We start from the raw sequence: 20,591 nt of genomic DNA, 5'->3' as shown, positions 1-20,591 counted from the left end.
AGAGACGATTCTCCATGCATCTGGAATGTAGCAAACCATGAAACGCCTGTGTGCCCTTAAAGCTCCACTTTAACCAGCCTGTGGGTGCATAAAGACAGTGCTGTAAAGGACCAACCCAATTGGCCTGTAGGTAATGTACCAATGTTGAAGGAAGAACATTTTTAAAAGGCTAGATCACTCTGCTCCTTAAGCTCCCTTGTATTCTCCCTGTAAATCTGGCCACACTCACCATGACTGATCTAAAATATTCCATTTTTAATTAGTTCCAGGCTCGCAAATGTGATTGCTACATCTGCACGACATAGCAGTGCCAAATCAAAGTCTGAGGCTGATGAACGAGTACTGCACAGTTTAAAGACCTGTTGAAGGAGAAAATGGGGCTACTCTACTATTGGAAATGCCTTTTGGAAAGTTTGGAACAGCCGGGTCTCCACCTCGATCTCGCAGCCCCATTAAAAATGAGCAACTGGGGGATATTCTTCAACTTCTCCCAGATTAAAAAAACAGCTCTCAGAAATAATCCAAATTCATGAATGCTGTGCTGTTCCGAAGATGTCTCTCTGCAGAGATACTACCAGTAATTGTATCTGGAGGCTGGGGAATACCTCAATTCACTGAATTCATGTTCTGAAGCTGTCACTGACTGTGTCAGGGTCTGGGTTACTTTCTCACTGGGGGCATCCCACGACATAGGGATGGAACAACCGTCCCGTTTACTCCCAGGTCACACGCCGAATTTCCTTTGCTCTCTTTGGCACAGTAAATCTCTACCTTCTGGTGGTATCTAACTTGACTCTGTTTCTTTTTCTCTGTCAGAGGCATAAGCTGTTAATAAGGATGAGACCTAAATGCTGATAAGGAGGCATGTTGTCCTGATGCCCGGGTGCAACCTTTTCTCCATAAATACAAGTCCCTTTACCATGGAGCTCTGTTAAGCAGCTACTTGAAATGCAAGGCACTTAAGGGGGAAGTTAAGGAATTCCTTGAGAAATTATCTTATAAGGAAGACAATAACATGAGGAGGAATGCATCACTAATAATAAAGCACATGAGCGCGACTGATAGAGAGACAGATAGACTGAGAGATAGTTGCGAGTATTATTCTGTGGAATTTTATGCCAACTGAAACTAATGTTTTTGTAGTTCACAGAAATCATTGCTGTCCCTAATTAGATGTCATGACTAAGCCATCATAAGTCTGTGATATGCTTTTAACTAATGTTTTTGTAGTTCACAGAAATCATTGCTGTCCCTAATTAGATGTCATGACTAAGCCATCATAAGTCTGTGCATATGCTTTTTTTTTTTTTTTTCTTTTGTAAATGTTCTGTGTTACTCTTTTACTCTCTTGAGAGCAAGGTTGAAACTCTCTCACAAGGACCAGGAGGTTAAATCTAAACCATTACAAACTGCGGCTTACTTACATAAATCTAACCATATGTACTTTTGGAATGTCTCATATTTTAAACTACAGGTCTGTGTGTAACTGTTCTTGCTTTCAAGTCTCAAATCCAAGAAAATACAACTCTGGATGTCTCTCTGCTCTAATAAGATCTCTTGTGCAAGGATACTAGCACCTGGCTTCCCATTGCATCAAAGCTGATCACAAAGTCATTTTGCTTGCAACAGCTTATGGACCGTGGCCATGGGCTGCTTACAAAGGGGTGCTGAGGTGGAGTATGAGACTGGAGGTTGAGATCCTGAGTGTGAATTGTCTAGAGGCAAAGTGCCTTTGCTATCCCGAAGACTGAGTGTCTGGCTAGCTGAAAAGCAAGCCTGCTCTCTGTTTCTGCCTTGCCTTGTCAGGATTAGCAGTACCTACCTGGGATCTGCAGTGTTGACCATGGCTGTCAATTAAAACTAAACACATTTCTGCGTGGCTGCCAGCCAAAAACACGGAACCTGCCAAATAGTAAACACAGAAGATCTGCCTAGTTTCAAAACAATTGTGCCACCACCGCGAGAAGAGTGTGCTTATAATTCCACTGTAATCCAAGGGCTGCCTGTGCCAATTCCTAGTTGATAGACGAGGTCTTCAAAAGGAGTCATCCAGAGCTCAGTCTGCCTGCTATCAGATCCTCTTTCTTCAATTTGAGGAGCTCCAGAATTTTTTATTTTGTAATAATCCTTCCCAAAATGCGCCCAATTCATAGCAGAGTCTTTGTTCAGTAAGCAATGAGGACACTAAAATGCATCAGACACAAAGAAAATCAAAGAGCTCGGTCAAAGACCACAAGTGGATTTAGATTTCTAGAATGGTTATCTGGTTTTGCCATTCCATTAAAGAACCAATTAAGCTTGTGCAATTAATTAATAAGGGAAATTCTTCTTGGTAAAACTATTAGCGAGGGCAAAACTTTCCCATAAACTGTATTCTGAAGTGCGCATGACAATCGTCACATGGTGGTTCAAACTAACAAAAAGGAGTATTGACTATAAAAAAGTCCTCTGATTGCAATTTCTAAACTGGAAATGGATACTCACCGAAAGAAACATGTCTGTGATGACTGAAAAAGATCTCAGAGGATGGAAATAAATTGGGTTTTGCCTGAAAGTTTTGGGACATTTTGACCCTCCAAAGAGAATGTCTCAAAGCTACTTGTGCCTGTGGCAGCAGTGAAGATACGGGGCTCAAAGAAAATCCTTTCATCTCACCTCCATGGGCCTCCAATCCAAAAGTCGGCTCTAATCCTTTGGAACTTGGATGCAAACAGTTTATATTTCCTGAACTATTCAAAAGCAATAGGAAATACATAAGAAGAGATCACAGGTGCAGTGAGGAATGGTGACAACTATAGAAGAGTTGCAGACATGATATTAAGACGAGCGGAGACTTATCTCCTGGCATCACAAGGCCAGACCTTGGAGTGCTGTAGAGTTCTTTTTTTGGTTTGTAAATCTTCTTTAAGACCTACAACAGAAGGAAATGTGTCTGTAGTTTTATATTTAAAATGGAAACCAAACAAAGATGCCAGAGCACATTCTACTGTGTTAAACTGAACTTGGTAAAGCCTATGACAGCCATGTTTTCTTTTGCCAGAGATGTCCTTTTCCATGAGGATTAGATTCAGTCCAGAAATATGATGGTGCTGGGCCTAAATAGGGCTCACGTGTTCCAGATTTCACCATTATTGCCTCAAATCTCAACTGTGAAGATCTTATAACATGATGGGACAGGTAGGTCAAGGGAAAGAAATATGAAGACACTAATAACTAAATACACTACATCAATCCCTGCCTTTCATTTTGAAGGCCCCTAAAGCACATTACAAATTGGGTTCTTTAGCTTCCCAAACCATTTAATTCACCCATGAAATAAAACCATCTCAGGAGGTGGGATAAGGAAGAGGGCAGAGAAAGAGGTAGATGTTTAACAGCCCAACAAAATAATTTTAAATCAGGAAAAAGAAAAGAAAACTAACAAACACAAAGACTTATTTATGTAAACACCAGATGCTAGAACTCTCACCTCTTTACTTTGAATTCTCTGTGATGCAGGTAACAGTTCCAAGACTCATAATTTACAAAGTTTTCAAAGTGTTTTCGCAGTCCATAGGGAGTAAAATATTACGTATGACTGGCAGGTCTTCACTGAATACTCCTCTGCCCATCCAGGAAAGATCAGGACTGGCTTGCTGCAACAACTTTTCTCCAGGGAAGTACTGTAATATAAACTCTCAATCTGGGCATCATCAAGGAGTAGAAGGATGCCATAGTCACCCTGACCTCTCTAATTTTCTGAGTGGGAATAACATTATTAAGGAGGAAATAGTGTCAGAATCAGCAGTGTAAGATATTTTTCTATCTGTACATACCTGTATAGCAACAATTTCTTTATTGTGAAGGTGCTTACCATCTGTCCTTCCATTTGAACATGATGGGCAGCAATGGCATGGTATTTTTGGCAACAAACAGAAAAACAGGTTAGCTGTCTCTGGACTTGCCCACCTTCTCTCAGCAGCAGCCTCAAATACTGTTTTGTTTTGACACGTGTTTCCAATAAAAACACAAGGTTCATATTGACAAGAGGAATGCTGGACCAGACCACTGGCATTTCAGAGCAGCCACAAATCCTGCTTTCTCTGAGCCCCCAAGGGTCAATTCCACACAGCAAGAATCACTCTCTAATTATTCACGTTCTTCCACAACCAGCCTCATTATCTAGTGAGCTACTGTCAGCTGAGGCTGATTTTTCAATTATTTAGAGACATTGTCAACTCAACTATGCTCTATTTACATACATAAAATCAATAATCTCTTTCCCATTACCTCTGCTATGTCTGCTTTAAATGCTACTTTGAAGTTTGGATATGGGCAGTGGAGGTTTTCTTCTTTAGAGTAAATAGTCCAGAGAGATGCTCTGGTGACCCACGCAAGGGCTGGGCTACTAAGGCATGTGAATGAAAACAAAGTGTTGCCACTGGGATACGTTGCTGGAATATCCTTAGTTTCATGGCTTAGCTAGAGGGTCAAAGGTATATGTATTTTTTTTCTCAGAGCTGCCATCTAAGAGTTTGTGATCTAGAAAATGTTTTGCTCCTGACTTATAAAAGGGCCCTTCCTGTAATCTAGCAAGGGACAGAAGATAGTCTAAGTGAGGGAAATTGTTCCCAAGAACCGTGGTTCCTGACTCCCTGTTATGGAGTCAGAAACTTTAATACCCTGATGCCAAGCGATCAGGGTATTAAAGAATCAACGTCCTAGTCTGGGTTTCTCCCTACTTCCTCTTACAAACCAGTGAGAACCAGGAAAGGCTACGAAGGTCTCTTGCATTTCATCCATTTGGAGGAGGTATGTACAAGGTCCATATGGTCTGGGAAGGCATCATGGCCTTTTGTACCCTCAGGTTGGGTAGAGGGGAATCCCAGCTTGCTCTGTCTATGCATCTCTCCAGGTACACAAAAATGTCCCTTGCAAACCCTCCAGCAGGAACTACAATGCCATGAGCTGGATTTTCCTACACATGTCCAGAGACCATCATCAAAGGGATTAAGAAGTGCAGCCTGTGTGAGCTAAATGTCTCCAAGAATCCCACAAAATCCTAGCAGAATAACTGGGAAAAGGGCATTGGCTCCTACTCATCTCCTGCAGGGGCAAGAGAGACATTTGTAGCGAGTCTCCTTTATTCATCGATCTCAAAGAAACGACCATGTGTTAAGAATCATGTCTACATAGGGAACAAGGAGTATAGCGAAGATGACTGATACCATGGGCCTTTTCCTCTCGTCTTCTAGACAAAAAAAATAAGTATGTCATGGAGTTTATTTTTTAAAATAAATTCTACTCAGCTTCCCAAAAACAACCAAAGGAAAACAATCACAAAGAACACAGAAAACAACACTCCTGAGACACATAGGTATTACATGCCATGAATTGCCATGTCTTCACATTTCATCTCACACTGGCATAGCGATAATGGAAGCTTGAACAAATTTCTAGAACCAGCAAGTCAGGCTCTCAGGAGAACACTTCAGATCATTTGTTGTCCTTCTGATTTTATGTACTCTACAGTCTCACATGAAATCAGGCTTCAGTGGGAATGGCCAGGCTCGACGTACCAAAGGCAATGGGCTCCCCTCCTAGGAAGCTAATCAAAACCATCCAGTGTCAGTGGAGGGAAGGCAAAAGCAAAGAACCAGCAAATAACTAAATAAATACAATTGCTACCCCTTAAATAACCTTGTCACTGAAACACAGAAGTACACAGATAACTCAATCCTCCTTCTGAGCTATTTAACTTGACAGGTTTTTCAAGACTCATATTCCATAGCTTTCCATATTGTCCTCAGCAGGACACAGCCAACAGTCTGGAAAATAATATCTTCTCTAACTTCACTGCTCCCTCTCCCACTTTTTTTTTTTCTTGTAATCATCCATATTATTAATAGGAGGCAGCTGGTTCCCATTAATGTTGGGAAAAGTGGTCTATCTCAGGAATTATGGTTTAAATTGGCTTGTAGTCTGGGGGAATTAGCCATCTGCACCTGGCCTAACATGGATATTTTCAGCCATACTAATCATAAACAGGGCTTTGTTCTAGTTGTGTCCACTTGGGTCTCTCACTAGTGGGGGGGAAAAAAAAAAAAGAAGAAAAAAAAAAAAGAATCCCATTAACCCTTTCACAGAATTAATCAAAACCTAACTGCTTTGTTAGTGTCCTGCATTTTATTTTGTGTTTGTAACTGAGCACATCATTTAGGTTTGAATGAGACCCAGCACAAGTCTTGTAGCTTTTCAGAGGCTGAACAAAATTGGCAAGAGGAAGAGCCAGTTGTTTGGCAATACAGCTGTGATTTAGCAATATCTTCATGACGTCCGCGTGAAGCGTAATACCATGTGGGCAGGAAGGGCTGCGCACCAGAATAAAGCTGGAGAGAGGGAGGGTTGCAGTATGCAAAGCAAAAACACCAGGACATTGCAAATTGCTCTGAAAAACACGCTAAAATGTAATGGGAATGTAGGGTTTGGGGTTTTTTTTCCCCCCTCCCATTTAACGTCCATGTTTGGCAAAATGATCGTGTTTATCCAGCGCTTTTGGGCTGAGATAAGAAAAATGGATTCAAAGGTGAGTGAAAATAAATTACATCATCAGGTCAGACGATTGCTTTCTTTGTCTCACAGACTTGGCAGTGCAGGTATGACCTCTATCCCATCCCCAAACTCTGTAGGGAATCCATCCACAACTGCAGTTATAGGAATGAGTGGTTTATTCTACAGAAGAACCTACTGAAATCTTTGACCACTTTTTTTTTTTTTTTTTCAAACAGCTGGATCCTTATAGAGATTTGTAAAAGACAGGACTTTCTCTCCCTCTGCATCAATCTTCCTGCCTTAGTAATTATAAATCACCAGTGTTAATGTGTTTAAAAATTGTATAGACAAATTCTGGGAGGATAGGTTCATCAGTGGCTTTTAAATACAATGATTTGGACAAGATTTTTGGCTTGAAAGTCGCTGAACTACTGCACGCTGGAACCTGTGAGGCTCTGCCAAGGGACTTCTTAGTCTGCTCACGTCCAAATCTCCTGCTCTCGCTACAGACAGGATATTGCGTTAGCCATGAACTATAGATGTTCGTACATACACAGTTACGAGGGGTTGTATTGCAAGCAAAAATACACACTTTAATCTGACAGTCACAACTTCATCTATTGGGGTTTTTTTCCAAACAAAGTCAGCTCCATTGGCCACTTTTTGTGGTGCAGCATCCCTCTTCCACCCAGACGTACCCCTGGGCTAGTGCACTGAGGTGCCAAAGCCAATTTTGTGCCGACAGACAGTATCTCCAGTCCCCTCTCTATCAGATGCCAACCTACAGGTCCTGGCAATGCACGTCTCAAGCACAAGGAGCCAGAGAGCTCTTTACAGCCCCTTCATGCTCCCACCTGGCTGAGTAGCTGGGTCTAATGGCCTTGTTTGCTTGCTCACTCATTTTGCAGGATCCAGCTGAGACAAGAAGCAGAAATGCTGACCTCTCATGCAAGAGCCTGTTGCCATGCTATTTGTAGCTTCTCTGGGATCAGGAAGTGCCAAAATCTCAGAAAGCAGTCTGGATCTTCCAGACTGCCAATTTAGAGTCTCAAGAGGCCCAGATAGTTTGGATAACCTACAGTCAAGCGTTACGATTTATGGGAGCTTATCCAAACCAAACTCTGAATCGTCATTCACCCATCAGTAACTGAAACACCTCACAGAACAAGGTGTGCTGCCAAGTACTAGCAACCAGCTATGAGGTGGGCCAGGCAGCATGGAGATGGGGTAGGGTCAGCTGGGATGGACTTCTGGAGCCAGGGCCTGGAGGGCAGGGAATGTGCAATCACCCTTGTATTCAAACATGGACAAAAGGGTGGCAGCAGAAGGAAACGGAGCATAATGGAGGTAGTTTTTCATAAGCAACTCTGTGAAACCAGTTTAGCTACCCCACACGGATGTAAATCAGAAGAAACCGGTTCATGAGACCAGGGAAGAGTGCTGAAGCCACAAAGGGGAAAGACGTAAACTACATCCACAGTGAAGGTCAGTGTAGGCCCCAGGGGGCTGCAGCTGAACATCTGTGCTCCATCCTCTGCTCAATGTCTCTACGTGAGCACCTTGTCTGCCTGAATGTAGGGTTTAGTAAAAGGGAATGAAAGGGAGGAGGTGGGGGCAGAAAGTCATCCTTCATCTTGGTGAGCTCTTAAGAGTTTACTGAGACAGCCACAGATTCCTGGAAATGAGATTTCCCACCTCTTCAGGGAGCAGGATTTAGGTATAGAAGCCAGAATAATGAATCTTGCACAAGAAAGGTATATTAAAAACAAAGAACGGCAATGACACAACTTCAATAACCGAGAGAAAAGGCACCTGCAATCCCCAGATGTGTCTGTATTGGAGCTGTGTACAGTGTCCACGATTCAGACACAGTATCTCAAGGCAAATACAGACTGAAAGCAAGGACTCCTCTGTGACTCGCTCCTTTGCCTGACTTCACCCACAACAAACCAGTCCATGACTTCCACCTGCTCTTAGTCTGCCTCTCTTCCTAACTGAGGTCCTCAGAGCTAATCTTCAGAGTAATTAGTACAGTGCCTGGTACACTGCAAACCTCCTCTCCATCTGTACACTGGCTGGACAGTTATACTTACTTCTTCTCCACGACAATGCAGATCACAAAGTCCAACAAAAAGTGCAAAAGCTAGAGACAAAGTCTCCTGGCTGAAGAAATGCAGCTGTGGAACGAACTTGCAGAGGAAATGAGACAAATCCAGTTAGAGCACCTTTGGGAAACAATGAAAACCATTCCCCTTTTCCATCATAAGCAGGATGACATTCACAGCATCACCATCCCTCCACATCTGAAGGAAAGAGATCCATTTAACCATAAAGACGACAAGAACCAGAGATATCCCAACCTTGCTTTTGCCGACCTTTTTTTTTTTTTTCTTTCTCATGAGAAACACTCAGACATTATATCGCTGTGACAACCAGAAGGATAAACCATCAGGAAGCTCAGTATAAGAACAAGGAAAATACTGATGGGAAATACTTCAGGAAGTTGGGGAGCTGCACAGTTCCTTAAACCTGCACAGGAGATGAAGTGAGACTGGGGAGTGTACAGACAAGGGAACTATTTGCGAAGATTAATTTCTGTACCATAGCTGTGTAAAGAGCCCACGGGTTTAATGCAGTACATGAGGATTCGCAGAAAGGCAGAACAGTAACCCGCGCTAAGGGCAGCACTAACACGGTGTGATCTGGAGTGTATCACAGGTCCTTGCTACGGGCCTTTTTCTGCCTGAGCCCTGCTTCTGATCTCGGTGCTGCGCTCCAGGTTTTTTCCAAGCATGATATCCCTCTCCCCTCTGGGCCCAAAGGAACTCAGACCTAGCCCCTTAGGCTTATTTCTTCTCAAGAGTAAAAACCCTAAGACTCACGTTCATAATGCTCTTTCCCTTCCCATCCTCCCCAATTCAAAAGATGCACATCTTTCTAGGCATCTCAGAAATCACCACTGCTTTTGGCTATTTTTTTCCCCAATGCTTTAGTGGCTGTCTTGGCATTGTTTGCAACTGCTTTTATAGCTGTAACCAAATTAAAATCCTGTTGCCATTAGCAATCCTGTCTAGCTCCCTACATACTCCTTCTTCTATGATTCTAGCAGTGCTTTCCTTTTTTTCCCCTGTGAAGTTACCTCTCAAGAACACACTTTCTGAAATAAGGTTTCCAGTCTTGCAGGCACTAAAAGAGGTGCCAGACTCACAGGGATCCACTGAGCCAGGGTGCCTGTGTGAAGATAATTTGACCATGGGACATGTAGTTATTTCTATTCTTCCTTCTTGATCCTTGCTGTCTTTATAGGGAAACTGAGCTGATAAATTCAAGTCTTCTGCCAGATGCTGTAGGTAGCTGCAGGGCTCTGTGCAGCCACTGAGCTCTGGGCAGGGCTATCACTCTGGTGAAGAAACCCTGAAGAACTTGCTTTTTAAGAGTGAAAGCAGAAAAGATGGATAGGTGCTGAGCAGCACCCAGAATTGAAAAGCCTATGAAATCTGTTAGCTGCATACATGTAGGGTCAGGAGACCTGTGCAAACCCAGGGAAAGGCATTCCTGGGCTTATGGGAGCAAACCACAAAGCCTTAAATGTCAGACTGGTAAGAGGGAGATAAAATGTGGCAGGGATTTGGCTGGGGCAAGTACTCTAAGGAAATAGGAAATAAACAGCTGACCTTGGGATGGAGTGTGTATGGTATAGCCCAGATGACAACATACAGATTTTAAACGAGTTTTAATGGAGATGGAGATGAAGAAAGGATGAAAGAAATGAAAGAAAGGAAATCCACATACAGATGGGCTAGCAGGGTTTTTACTTTTGGTTGGGGTTCTTCATTTTGCTCCCTCTGTTCAGGAAAAGCTTGAAACAAATGGGTAATAAGCTGATGAATTCATGAAGCCCAACATTTATTCTCCGTTGTGACAAGAATATCTCAGCTTCAAAGCAAAAGGCAGATGGGCCACAGCTCAGCAGCAATCAGAGACTGCCATGGAGAAATTAACCCACTGAAATTAAGGTGGAGAAATCAAGAGCCCAGAGGGTCATTGACTACTTAAGGTCATGGAAGACCTGCTAAAACTTATTTCTCTGTGTTGTGATGAACAAATAGAACAGAGAAAGCTCTTATGTGCACGTTTAATTAAGGATAGGGAAAAAAATAGCTAAAGGGGTTGGGAACACAATTTATAGCTTTCGAGTGCTACGTCTCCTTCCAGTTTTCCCTACATGTTGCTCTCAGGGAGTCACCGTCACCCAACAGCTATTTAATGATCTACCTGTAATGAATGTATTTGTTTCCATCCTATTCCTGAATTGCTGTGCACATGCCCATCACAAATAGCCCTTATCGGTGCGTTTCAAAACCAAACGTCCTGGAACACCCTGGATCTTGGAGACTGAGCTTACCCTCTGATCATAGTTGGTGCTTCAAGAAGAGGGCTTCGTGTCGCCAGCCTCATCACACAAGGGCCTCTGAAAATCAAAAGTTTAACATGCTGCTTGGCTCCAGCAAAACTGCAATCTTGTAGCAAAATAAACAGAAGAAAAAGCTCCTAATAGCACAAAGACCTAATTCAGGCAGTAGATTTCATTATGGGAATAGCCCGTGTCTGTCCTACAGACCTTAAAGTATCCCACACACTTTGCTTATTTCAGAACCTGATTCCATGAAACGAAACACTGCAGGATAATCATATTTATTTGTTTGGTTTTCCACTTTGTTCAGTTATCCCAGCTTAAATCTAAGCCAAATGTTACACTAAAAAAACCCCATGGATATACATGTTTTTTGATTTACTAACAGGAGTAAGAAAATAGGTTACAACAGCCAAGACCAGAGGTCCTCATTTGTAACCATTTATCCTCATGTAGTTAAAGGTCACCCACAAATTATAGACTGCGGGTTCTAGCACCATTTTATATATATAAATATACATGTATATTTACAACTGCTACATACTTATTTTCCACAGTGTGGTGCCCAATGTTTCTGCTACAGCCTGAAATGGAGCTGCCGCACAGGAGGGCTGACTGGTGCTATATTTAACACAGAGGGACTTTTTTCATTGGGTGGAAGTGGGATGGGAGGAGAAGCAGAGGTGACATGGTAAAATCAGTTGTGCCTGAGATGGCCAAAGTAACTGTTGTGGTTTGTGAGCTAAATGGCTGCTGGTGTCCCAGACAAAATAGAGAAACAAACCTAGAAAGCCAGCCCATTAAGAAACCACTCACCAAAACAGAAAAAAAAGAGCAAACCCTGATTTGCAACTATTCCCATCCTTTTTTTAAATGAAGGAGAAATTGGAATTACAAGCTGAAGCTTTAAACATCAGAATGTCTAAACAACAACGAGATTTGTGAAGAATTATAAATTTGAGGGGATGTTACTTACATTCTCGCTTATAATGCTTTAGGCATGAGCCTTTCAACATTTCTCTGTAGCTCCTGCCATTTGACAAACTGAAAACCTGCATTCTCAGGAAAATACATGACTCTGGGAAGCAACACTTTAAGAAAAACTGCAAATACTGTGGGACTAGCACTAGAACTGTGAAAGTGGGCAATAACCCTGTACAAATTGATTACCCAGCAAGTTTATATGGTTGGTGAAATTATTAAGGAGTAATCTGTAGTCACCTATGGAAAAAAAAGTGGTATCAGGTTAAGCAGATGGTGTGTTACTGTGCAGTGAACACTTATGCAAGTGAGATGTAGCCTCTAGATTATTTATAACTTGCCATTTGAAATTAAACTTCAAAGGTGACCATGCTTTGAGTGAGGGTTGGTCTAGATGACCTCTAGAGGTCTCTTCCAACTTGAAATATTCTATGATTTTAAGATTTCGGCATGTATCTCTCTTCAAGTGGGAGAAAATAAAAAAATATGTTTTTCAAACTGCACAAAGGAGGCAACCCTGGTTGAAAAGTGAGGGGGAAAAAAAGAGGTTTCTATGTTTGGGGTTTAAATGGTATCGTCCCTGCAAAATAGTTTTTTGAAGTTTTGACATTTTCTAAGCAGTTGTTCGCTGAAATGATATAGGCCCTTCAGTTCTATGCTGCTAGGTGAGGTTTATTGCAGGGTTGCTCGCTATTGTAAGGGACTGCACGTACCCTGCACTATTAGAGCCTGCTGCAGTAGGTACAGACTGACGCTGTCTCCCTTTGAACTCCTCCAGCTCCTTCTCTCATCTGCTAGTTTTATTTCTGATCAGACTTTTCATGAAAAGTCACAGCAAACTTCCTAAGTCCCTAAGGATAATTTAGGTTTTCTTGCAGACCCAACTGCCCTGCATACTCTCTCTCCTCAGGAAGAAAAACTGGAGAAATACCAAACTTTGCGTTTCTTACAAAAGAAACAGATTTGTCTCATTTTAAAACCGTCCTTCATATTCCAGCTTTAAATGGACATTTCTCACCTTGCTTTTTCCTTGCTCTCACCCTCCATCCCTGTGCAAGCACAACAGCCCCAAGAGACCTGAGATGAGAAGGCCAGAGAGCAGCTCACCAGTTCGGTGGGAGCGTGGACAGTCCCATGCCCCGGCCGCTGCAGGCACGTGCCGCTGCCCGTGCTGCCCACGGACTGAACTGGCAGCCGCGCGTGGGCGGCCCGAGTGCTCTGCGAATCCAGAGGGTAAAGAGGTAAATATACGGCACTTCACCCCAAAGGTGGGAAATCAAAGCGCAGCACGCACAGGGCAAATAGAGAAGAAACCAAGCCCCATTCCCCTAGCTTTCTGCTCCCTTAGAGAATCACACAAGTACAAAACCATGAAAACAATAACCCCAGCTGCAAAGGCAATGAAGCAATTTGTTAGGGAGATGACATTTTTAATGGGAAACACTTGCTGGAGGAGAACAAAAGGCCCTGTTTGGTCAGAGAGATGCTCTTGATACTCTTCTGAAGTGCATGAAAAAGTAATTTCATTTAAGCGTCATACACAGCTGAATTTCCTGAGGCTCCAGATGTTGTCCTGTGCAGATGCTGAACAAATGTAACTCTGTCCTGATGAAATGAAATGAAAAAAGCAAGCCTTCCTAAACCAAAACCCAGACACCAGACTATTTCACATCTTAAAAGAAGAAAAAGAAAAAAAAAAGAGAAAACCATGCAAATTGGGGAGAAAGAAAGTTCTTGGAAGTGGCAATGTTTTACTGGACATAGGATAAACTGTTCTTAATTGCCCTATAGATAATTGAAGGAGACAAGAATCTGGATTTGCAAAATACCAAGTTCTGGCTCTGTCGCCTCTTTTTCTTGGCTTTGCACTGTTTCTCTTTGACAGTTATCTGGCTGTGATTACACTGATTTTGTTCCTTAGGAAGGGGCAGATTCTACAAACTTTTATTAGGCCAGAAGTTACTGGAACTTTCCTGGGGTGAGCAATGGATTCAGAATCAACAACTGAAAAACTATAATCAATATTTCACTGTATTGCTCATACAGTAAAAACACAAGCCTGCTTCCTAACTTGAGATTACACAAGTTTATTTCCTGAATTTTGGGGAGGATGAGGGTTTTAGTGCCTCGGTGGTAAAAGCTTTTGAAATAGGAGATCAGACCAAGATCAGCTCTCATGTTAATGAAGACTAATGAAATATAATGACCTTGATACTCGGATACTTCATTCCTGAACTTTGGGATGGGTGACAGAAGTAGATGTAGATGATTACTAGTCTTTGTAAGCCGTACAGGGCCTATACAGATTCTGATGTAAATCAGAATAGCCTTAGGCCTGCTGGCTTACGCTCTAATTTTTTTCCTGCCCTTTTAGGCTCTGAAAAATGGAGACTATTCACTCTTTCTTCTGAAACGCGAGTCTCCTTCTGACACAGCATTATCCTTTTGCTAAATGGTAGCAGATGACAGAGTCTAAAGCACTGCACGAGCACGAGAGCATTCCTACCTCTTACACAGGGCCCCTTCCTAAGAAGCAAGGCTGTCACAGGCAACTCTGCCTTTGAAAAAAGCAGTAATAAAAGCCAGGTTTGTGATGCTGGTCCATCAGCAGGTGGTACTGTGTAGTCAGTTTATAGCGAACAAAGTGAGAACGATACTGTTTTAAAGTGGAATTTGGAATAGGCGGTTAGCGTCACATCTGACACGAACCCGATGGGCAAAGCTAAACAACTGACACACCAGAGTACACACTAAACGAGAAGGAAGCAAGCCAATGGATGTTTTAAGTAGATCTGAATGAGAATAGAGCTAAAACTTTCAAAAAGAAAACAACTTGGTGCATGCAAGTTATGAGAAACTGGGGACTGAGCTTTTGTTTCTCTCTGTTGAGAGGTAGACATAACACCAGGCTGAGAGCAGCTGCCTTCCAGCACAGAGGCACGAAAATGCTTCCAGTATAGTCTCACCAGTCAAGAGAGAAGCGGTCTCAGAGTTTAGACAAGAAAGCAGATGAGAGGACTGAGAAAGAGCATTCCTTGACCAGTTTCTTTTAAAGGAAATTCAGCATAGGTCAAATGAGCTAGTTTTGTCCAAACTCAGTCAAACCTGATTCTTAGATTACCTAATGTAAGCATCAGCAAACCAGGTAACAGCCATGGTGGTGGTGGCTGGTGGCTCACAGAGGAGCATTGTGCTTTGGAGAAACCTGCTTGAAGCAATTCAATAAAAGTGAATTGACCTTAGGATGGAAAAATCAACTTTTACAGAATTATTGGGTGTGATCTAATGACTGTACTGAATAACCCAAATTCCAACAATAGGTAATGCTTTTAAGCATGTTACCAGGTTTTGTTTCATGTATATGTTGCCAAAATAATCCCTTTGCATACATAGAAAGTAGTCAGTGAAACTTAACTTCTGGTAAGCACTTATGAGAGACTTCTACAGGCAAGCAATCTTTTATTTTACATTTTAAAGAAGTTTGCATTAAGGCCTGCCTCTAACAGCAATCATCAGTATACTGACAATCTCAAAGTCTCAATTGCTAATGAGGAGGAAAATCACTGGGGTAGAGAGAAACTAAGTATAAATAGTATTTTTTGCGCTCATTTTTCCTCTGAGGACATACTACAGCAGAGCATGCTCGAGCCATGTGGAATATGAGGTTTAATCCCACAGAATTCCTGGTACTAGAGCTTTGGTGGAGAGAGCACTTTTGCATTTCCACACCAACAGCAAATGCTCCCTCATGAGCCACCATGAAGGAGACAAACAGGGAGTGGTGCTGAGGGACTGAGGACTTCAGGGCAATAAAAGAGACAGGTGAACAAGGCAGCATATTTTTAAAGGATGGGCATATTTTTAAGGATAACACCATTCCAGAGCAAGCGCTGTTAATGAAGTCCTTCTCCTGGGACTAAGTAACACAGAATCTCGCTGCAACCCCATGTTGTCTCTCTCCTGCGTCATTTTCCCCAGTAATCCAAGCTGGCGTAGGGCACAGAGAGATCAGGCAGCCTCTCCTTGTGCATCTCCAAGCAATGGGGAGCCAGATAAAACTTTGGTAGTGTCGCAGCATCCAGGGTATCATTAGAAACAACCTGGGTTCAAAATCCCAAGTGTCCATATCCGTCTTTTCAGGGACTTCTTGGACTTCTCAGTATTTGATTTGACATTTTAGAACAATAAAAAAAAAATCTCCTAGGCATAAATATAAAATAATCCCTTAAAATTATCTGGAATATCTAGCTTCCTCATGGATTGCTAAGTGAACACATTTATCCCCTTGAAAACACCAGGGAATGATGATTTCCTCATTCAGGAATCAAATGTTCATTTTCATGGGTCATTAGAGATGGATAGCTCTAAAGGTAGTCTAAACCTTTAAACTCCCCTGTCTTTTAGCAAGGGGAGAAAACCAGGAGAAAGACAAAGACAAAGGAAATAATGTACGTTTGCAAGGCTATTAATGAGCTATTGCGGGCCATTACTTTTATTTCCAATAGGAATTTAAATTACAAACTGTTCTGAGAATCACTTGCATTAGGCATTTACTTTATAATGAATGTGACTGCAATTTTAAAAAGCTGGTGTACAGGATGGTAGAGAGGCTATAAAAAAACCAAGTTACATATTGAATTGTGTGTACACATAATGACTGTATTATTTCTAGGGAATTAACTTTTTTTTCCCCCCTAACTTTCCAGACTCTGAATCATTTTCTAATAGGATCTCAACAGGCAATAGTATTAAAAATGTGTTAGATGTTAGCATCTGGGCCAGGAAAAGCATGACAATCTAATATAGAGAATCTAACCAGGGCATTCATCCAAGCCTGCCATCCATCTTTCCATTCTCTGCAGTGTCTCTCCCACTTCAGGGTACATAGATTGAGCAAGTCCTTGGAATAATGGCATTTAAACGAGGTAAAGCCTACCTGAAGATGTTTCCTTGCCAGGCAGGTTGCAGGTCCCAGGGAACTGATACCTGAACTACAGTCATCTTCCTCTCAGTAATGGCAACTTGAATTGAGAAGTCATTTCAGTACATGGAGGCAGACTAAAAACAGAAATCTCATTCCATTAAAGGGAAAAGAGAACCCCAAAGCCCCAGGCGTCATGATTTTGACACTTGATTTTCATTGCACAGTGGAACAAAAATGAAACCCTTCAACAATTCTCATGAAAACTTTCAGGAGAGAGAGAGAAGCCAGAGTAGTGAACTTGCTGGGTGGGTAAGATCAGCAAACTGGAACAGCAACATTGGGAGAATTTGAAAAAGAATCTGACTCCACGTCTTTGTATTTGATACAGAAGATTCAGTTTCAAGATCCTCCTCTAAATTAAACAAATCTCATTATAGCTATAAGCAGTCTGATCAGCAAAACTTATCCTCTTCCAGTTTTTGATAAAATACCTTCTTTAATAGAAAGATTTTTAGCTATAATTTCTTTTTTGGCTGATTCTAATCCTTGGGACTGTGGGAAAAAAATTAAATCTTGTTTTGACCAGCATGAAATTCACTGTCTAGATTTAGGATGTCCATTTACCCTCTTCCTATTTATCACTGTAGAACAGATGAGATCACATTGAGAAAAGAAAAGCAAAGACCTAAATGAAAAATACCTGTGTATTTCCAGTACGTACTCTTTTCCTGAGGTATCCAGGGTAGTTAAAAATTAATCAGTCAGCTGCACAGGGTATCATATTTGGATGCTAGTGTGCTCAATTAAAGTCTTACTTTGGTAATGCAGACTGTCAGGAAAACTGTTAAGAAACTGTAGCTGGTTTTGAAGGCTTAAAATTGCCAAAGGCAATATAAAGAGAGAAGGAAGAAAAGGCATTTTAAAGAAATTATCCTATTCACTTGTTACAGCTTAGGAATCTTTGTCTGCAGAGAATGAAAGGAAACAAATTACACTGCTATAGTACACTTCCAGTGGGTTCAGTATGCAACAGTTAAGCTCCCTCTGGTTGGGATAGATTTGAATAAAGGAGCTGAACTCAAGTTTTGTTCAAAACTTAAACTGGGGCTTTAGTGCTTAGAAATATTTTGTTTTCCTGCTCAAATATGCAGAATGTGGTAAGAACAATGGACAGGACAGGACCTCTTTGGACACTGTGCCCAGTTCCTTTATACTGCAGGTACATAACACATCATCTTATCATAGTCTGAAAAAAACTTTTACCTTAAAACAAGGCTGTGTGCTTCAGTGAATCCTAGTAAGAGGCTCTTCCAGAAGCTCATCTCACTGTTGGTTAAAAGCTTTCTCATTTCCAGCCCCACTGTGTTCACAGGCAGGTTCTGACTTTGCTGGAAGTGGCATTTCATAAGGCAGACTCCAACGAGGCTTGCAGCAACTTGGCTAACAGCCAACCTGGATGATAACTTCATCTGATGCTTGTTGATGTTCTCCCCAGCCTAATGTCTTCCTTTTCATTTCCAATTTCTTCTTGCAGTAACATGGACCAAATGTTGCTTTACATTACTTGCATTACAGTGGTCTTTGGACTTTCCAGCAAACCTGGGAACATGCAAGACACTTCCTGCTCAGTAGGGTTTGTGGTCCAAATAGAGGAGATAAAATAGGTCCAAATAGAGGAGATAAAAAAAGGAGAGGAAAAGGAAGACAGAAAATAATGAAAGTATTGAACAAACAGAAAACCTATCCTCCAACTTTTCCAGTCCAATCTCATGCCTCCATAGGCCTCACCATCCCTTCCAGAGAAAAGTCATTGCCCTGTTTTCTAAAAAAGTCAATGACATTCTCTTAGGACTTGTCTATGTTCAGACATTTAGAGACTACTGTAATTATTTTATTGTCTAATCCTTTATCTTAGTAAGTAGACAAATGGTTGCCAAAATGGAACATTTCAGAAAGTATTGCTACAGCAGCCCAGTAAATCTACGCTATCAAAAAGGCCAAAAATTTCCAGCTCTAGTTTCCTGCTTATCCTTATAGGGTTGTGCAGAATCGTTTGCCTGTCAGCCAAGCTGTATACAATTTCCACCAACTGTTCTAAAGAAATACTCATTTCTTTGAAAAGCCACTTAAGAAGTCAATATAACATCAAGATGCTGTTTCTTTTTCTAACGTGGACATTCCACTCACGCCAAACAACTCAACCTACGTCAACCAGGAAATCTCTTGCAATCATTCAATCTGTAGAAAGACATGATGAAATGTTTGAATCTGGAAAACATATCCCTTCCGGTTGCTGGGCTTCACTTATAATTTGTATGTCTGTTTGGATGACACCGGGAATACATTAGTCCTTCTGGCAACCATACAACCACTGCACCTCAGCATCACAGTTCTAGCTCAAAGTGGCAAAATAACACTGCAATGAAAATTTGGTCTAGTTGTAATGCTTGCGGCAAAGTGTAGATCAATCTATCTCAAATAATCACCAACCAGTAAATTCTAACCAGGACATCAGGATGAGGAAGGATAGAACAAAAGATTAATAAAAATGTTGAGTAGCAGGGTTCTTGTAGAATATTGTCAAAGATCAATATAGATACCCACTGGAGAACAAAGTCGGTCTCGTACCGTGAGATCAGATATGGGCCAAGCAGAAGCTTTAAAAGTGACTGTACCGTGCGGCCCACACAAAATCATCCGTTGACAATATTAATACAGCTCTTCCTTCCTGTAAACTGTGCAACCATCAAAGCCTAGACTAAGTCTTTGAATTGCCCTGCTGAATGAACCTGACATGATTTGGAAATCCAATACAGAAGTGCAGTCGTGGTTTTATCGCCGATCAAATTATAAACATCTCTCTAAAGTCCTGTCTAGTGTATGTGCTTCCAGTCAGGCTGGGAGTCCTCTAAAGACAATATGCATTTAACTGAGTACATTTTGCACCTACTATAGGGACACCTCTGTGTTTCTAATAACTCTGGCTGCCTACAGAAAGTAATTTCTATGTTTACTTTAGTACTGACATGGGAAATGCCTAACCAAGATAGTACGGTTTTTATTATTATTGTTGTTTTAACCAAGAGACAAAACAAGAGGGAACAAAAGTTAAAGCTGATGTGACTGAATAGTGTTTATTTTAATTCCAAAGAAAAGAGATTTTCTGCCAAGGCTTGAGTATTTGCAATGTCCTTATTAGTTAGAGTGCGTAAAAACACAAGTGAAAGGAAACAGCATCTGCAATGGACAAATGGGGCTACCCAGATGTTACAGGACTTTCACGAAATTGCTATCTGAATATGATTATTAAAGCCACTAAGGTATGAAGCAGAGCAGTGCTCATTTTTATTACATGAGAGACTATGTGTAAGCACGCCTGTGTATTATGTTCTTGCATGTTGCATTCATTATTCACTGGTATTTTTGACCTACAACTTTGCTTTTGGCCATGATAATTTGTGAAGAATCTGCTGTATAAATTACTCAAATTACTGAGAAACACAGGAAACATCAAACATTTGGTTCTGCATTTTGTTTAGAATATTTTCAGAAAAACCCCAATTTTGGCTTGGTATTCTCATCTGAAATCATTCAGTCTCATAGTATTTCGTAAGAACATTTACTCAGAGCCGCTTTGAGAAAAAAAGGCCTGAAAATGAGCAATAGAAACTTCAATTTGGCTTTAATTAAACATATTATTGCAGATCCAGGGATATTAAAAATAGTCCACTGCAGATGGAC

Source organism: Aptenodytes forsteri, unplaced genomic scaffold (genome assembly GCF_000699145.1).
Source record: "Aptenodytes forsteri isolate BGI_AS27 unplaced genomic scaffold, ASM69914v1 Scaffold1, whole genome shotgun sequence".
Taxonomy (NCBI): Eukaryota; Metazoa; Chordata; class Aves; order Sphenisciformes; family Spheniscidae; genus Aptenodytes; species Aptenodytes forsteri.
Note: the sequence above shows the minus strand (reverse complement) of the source record.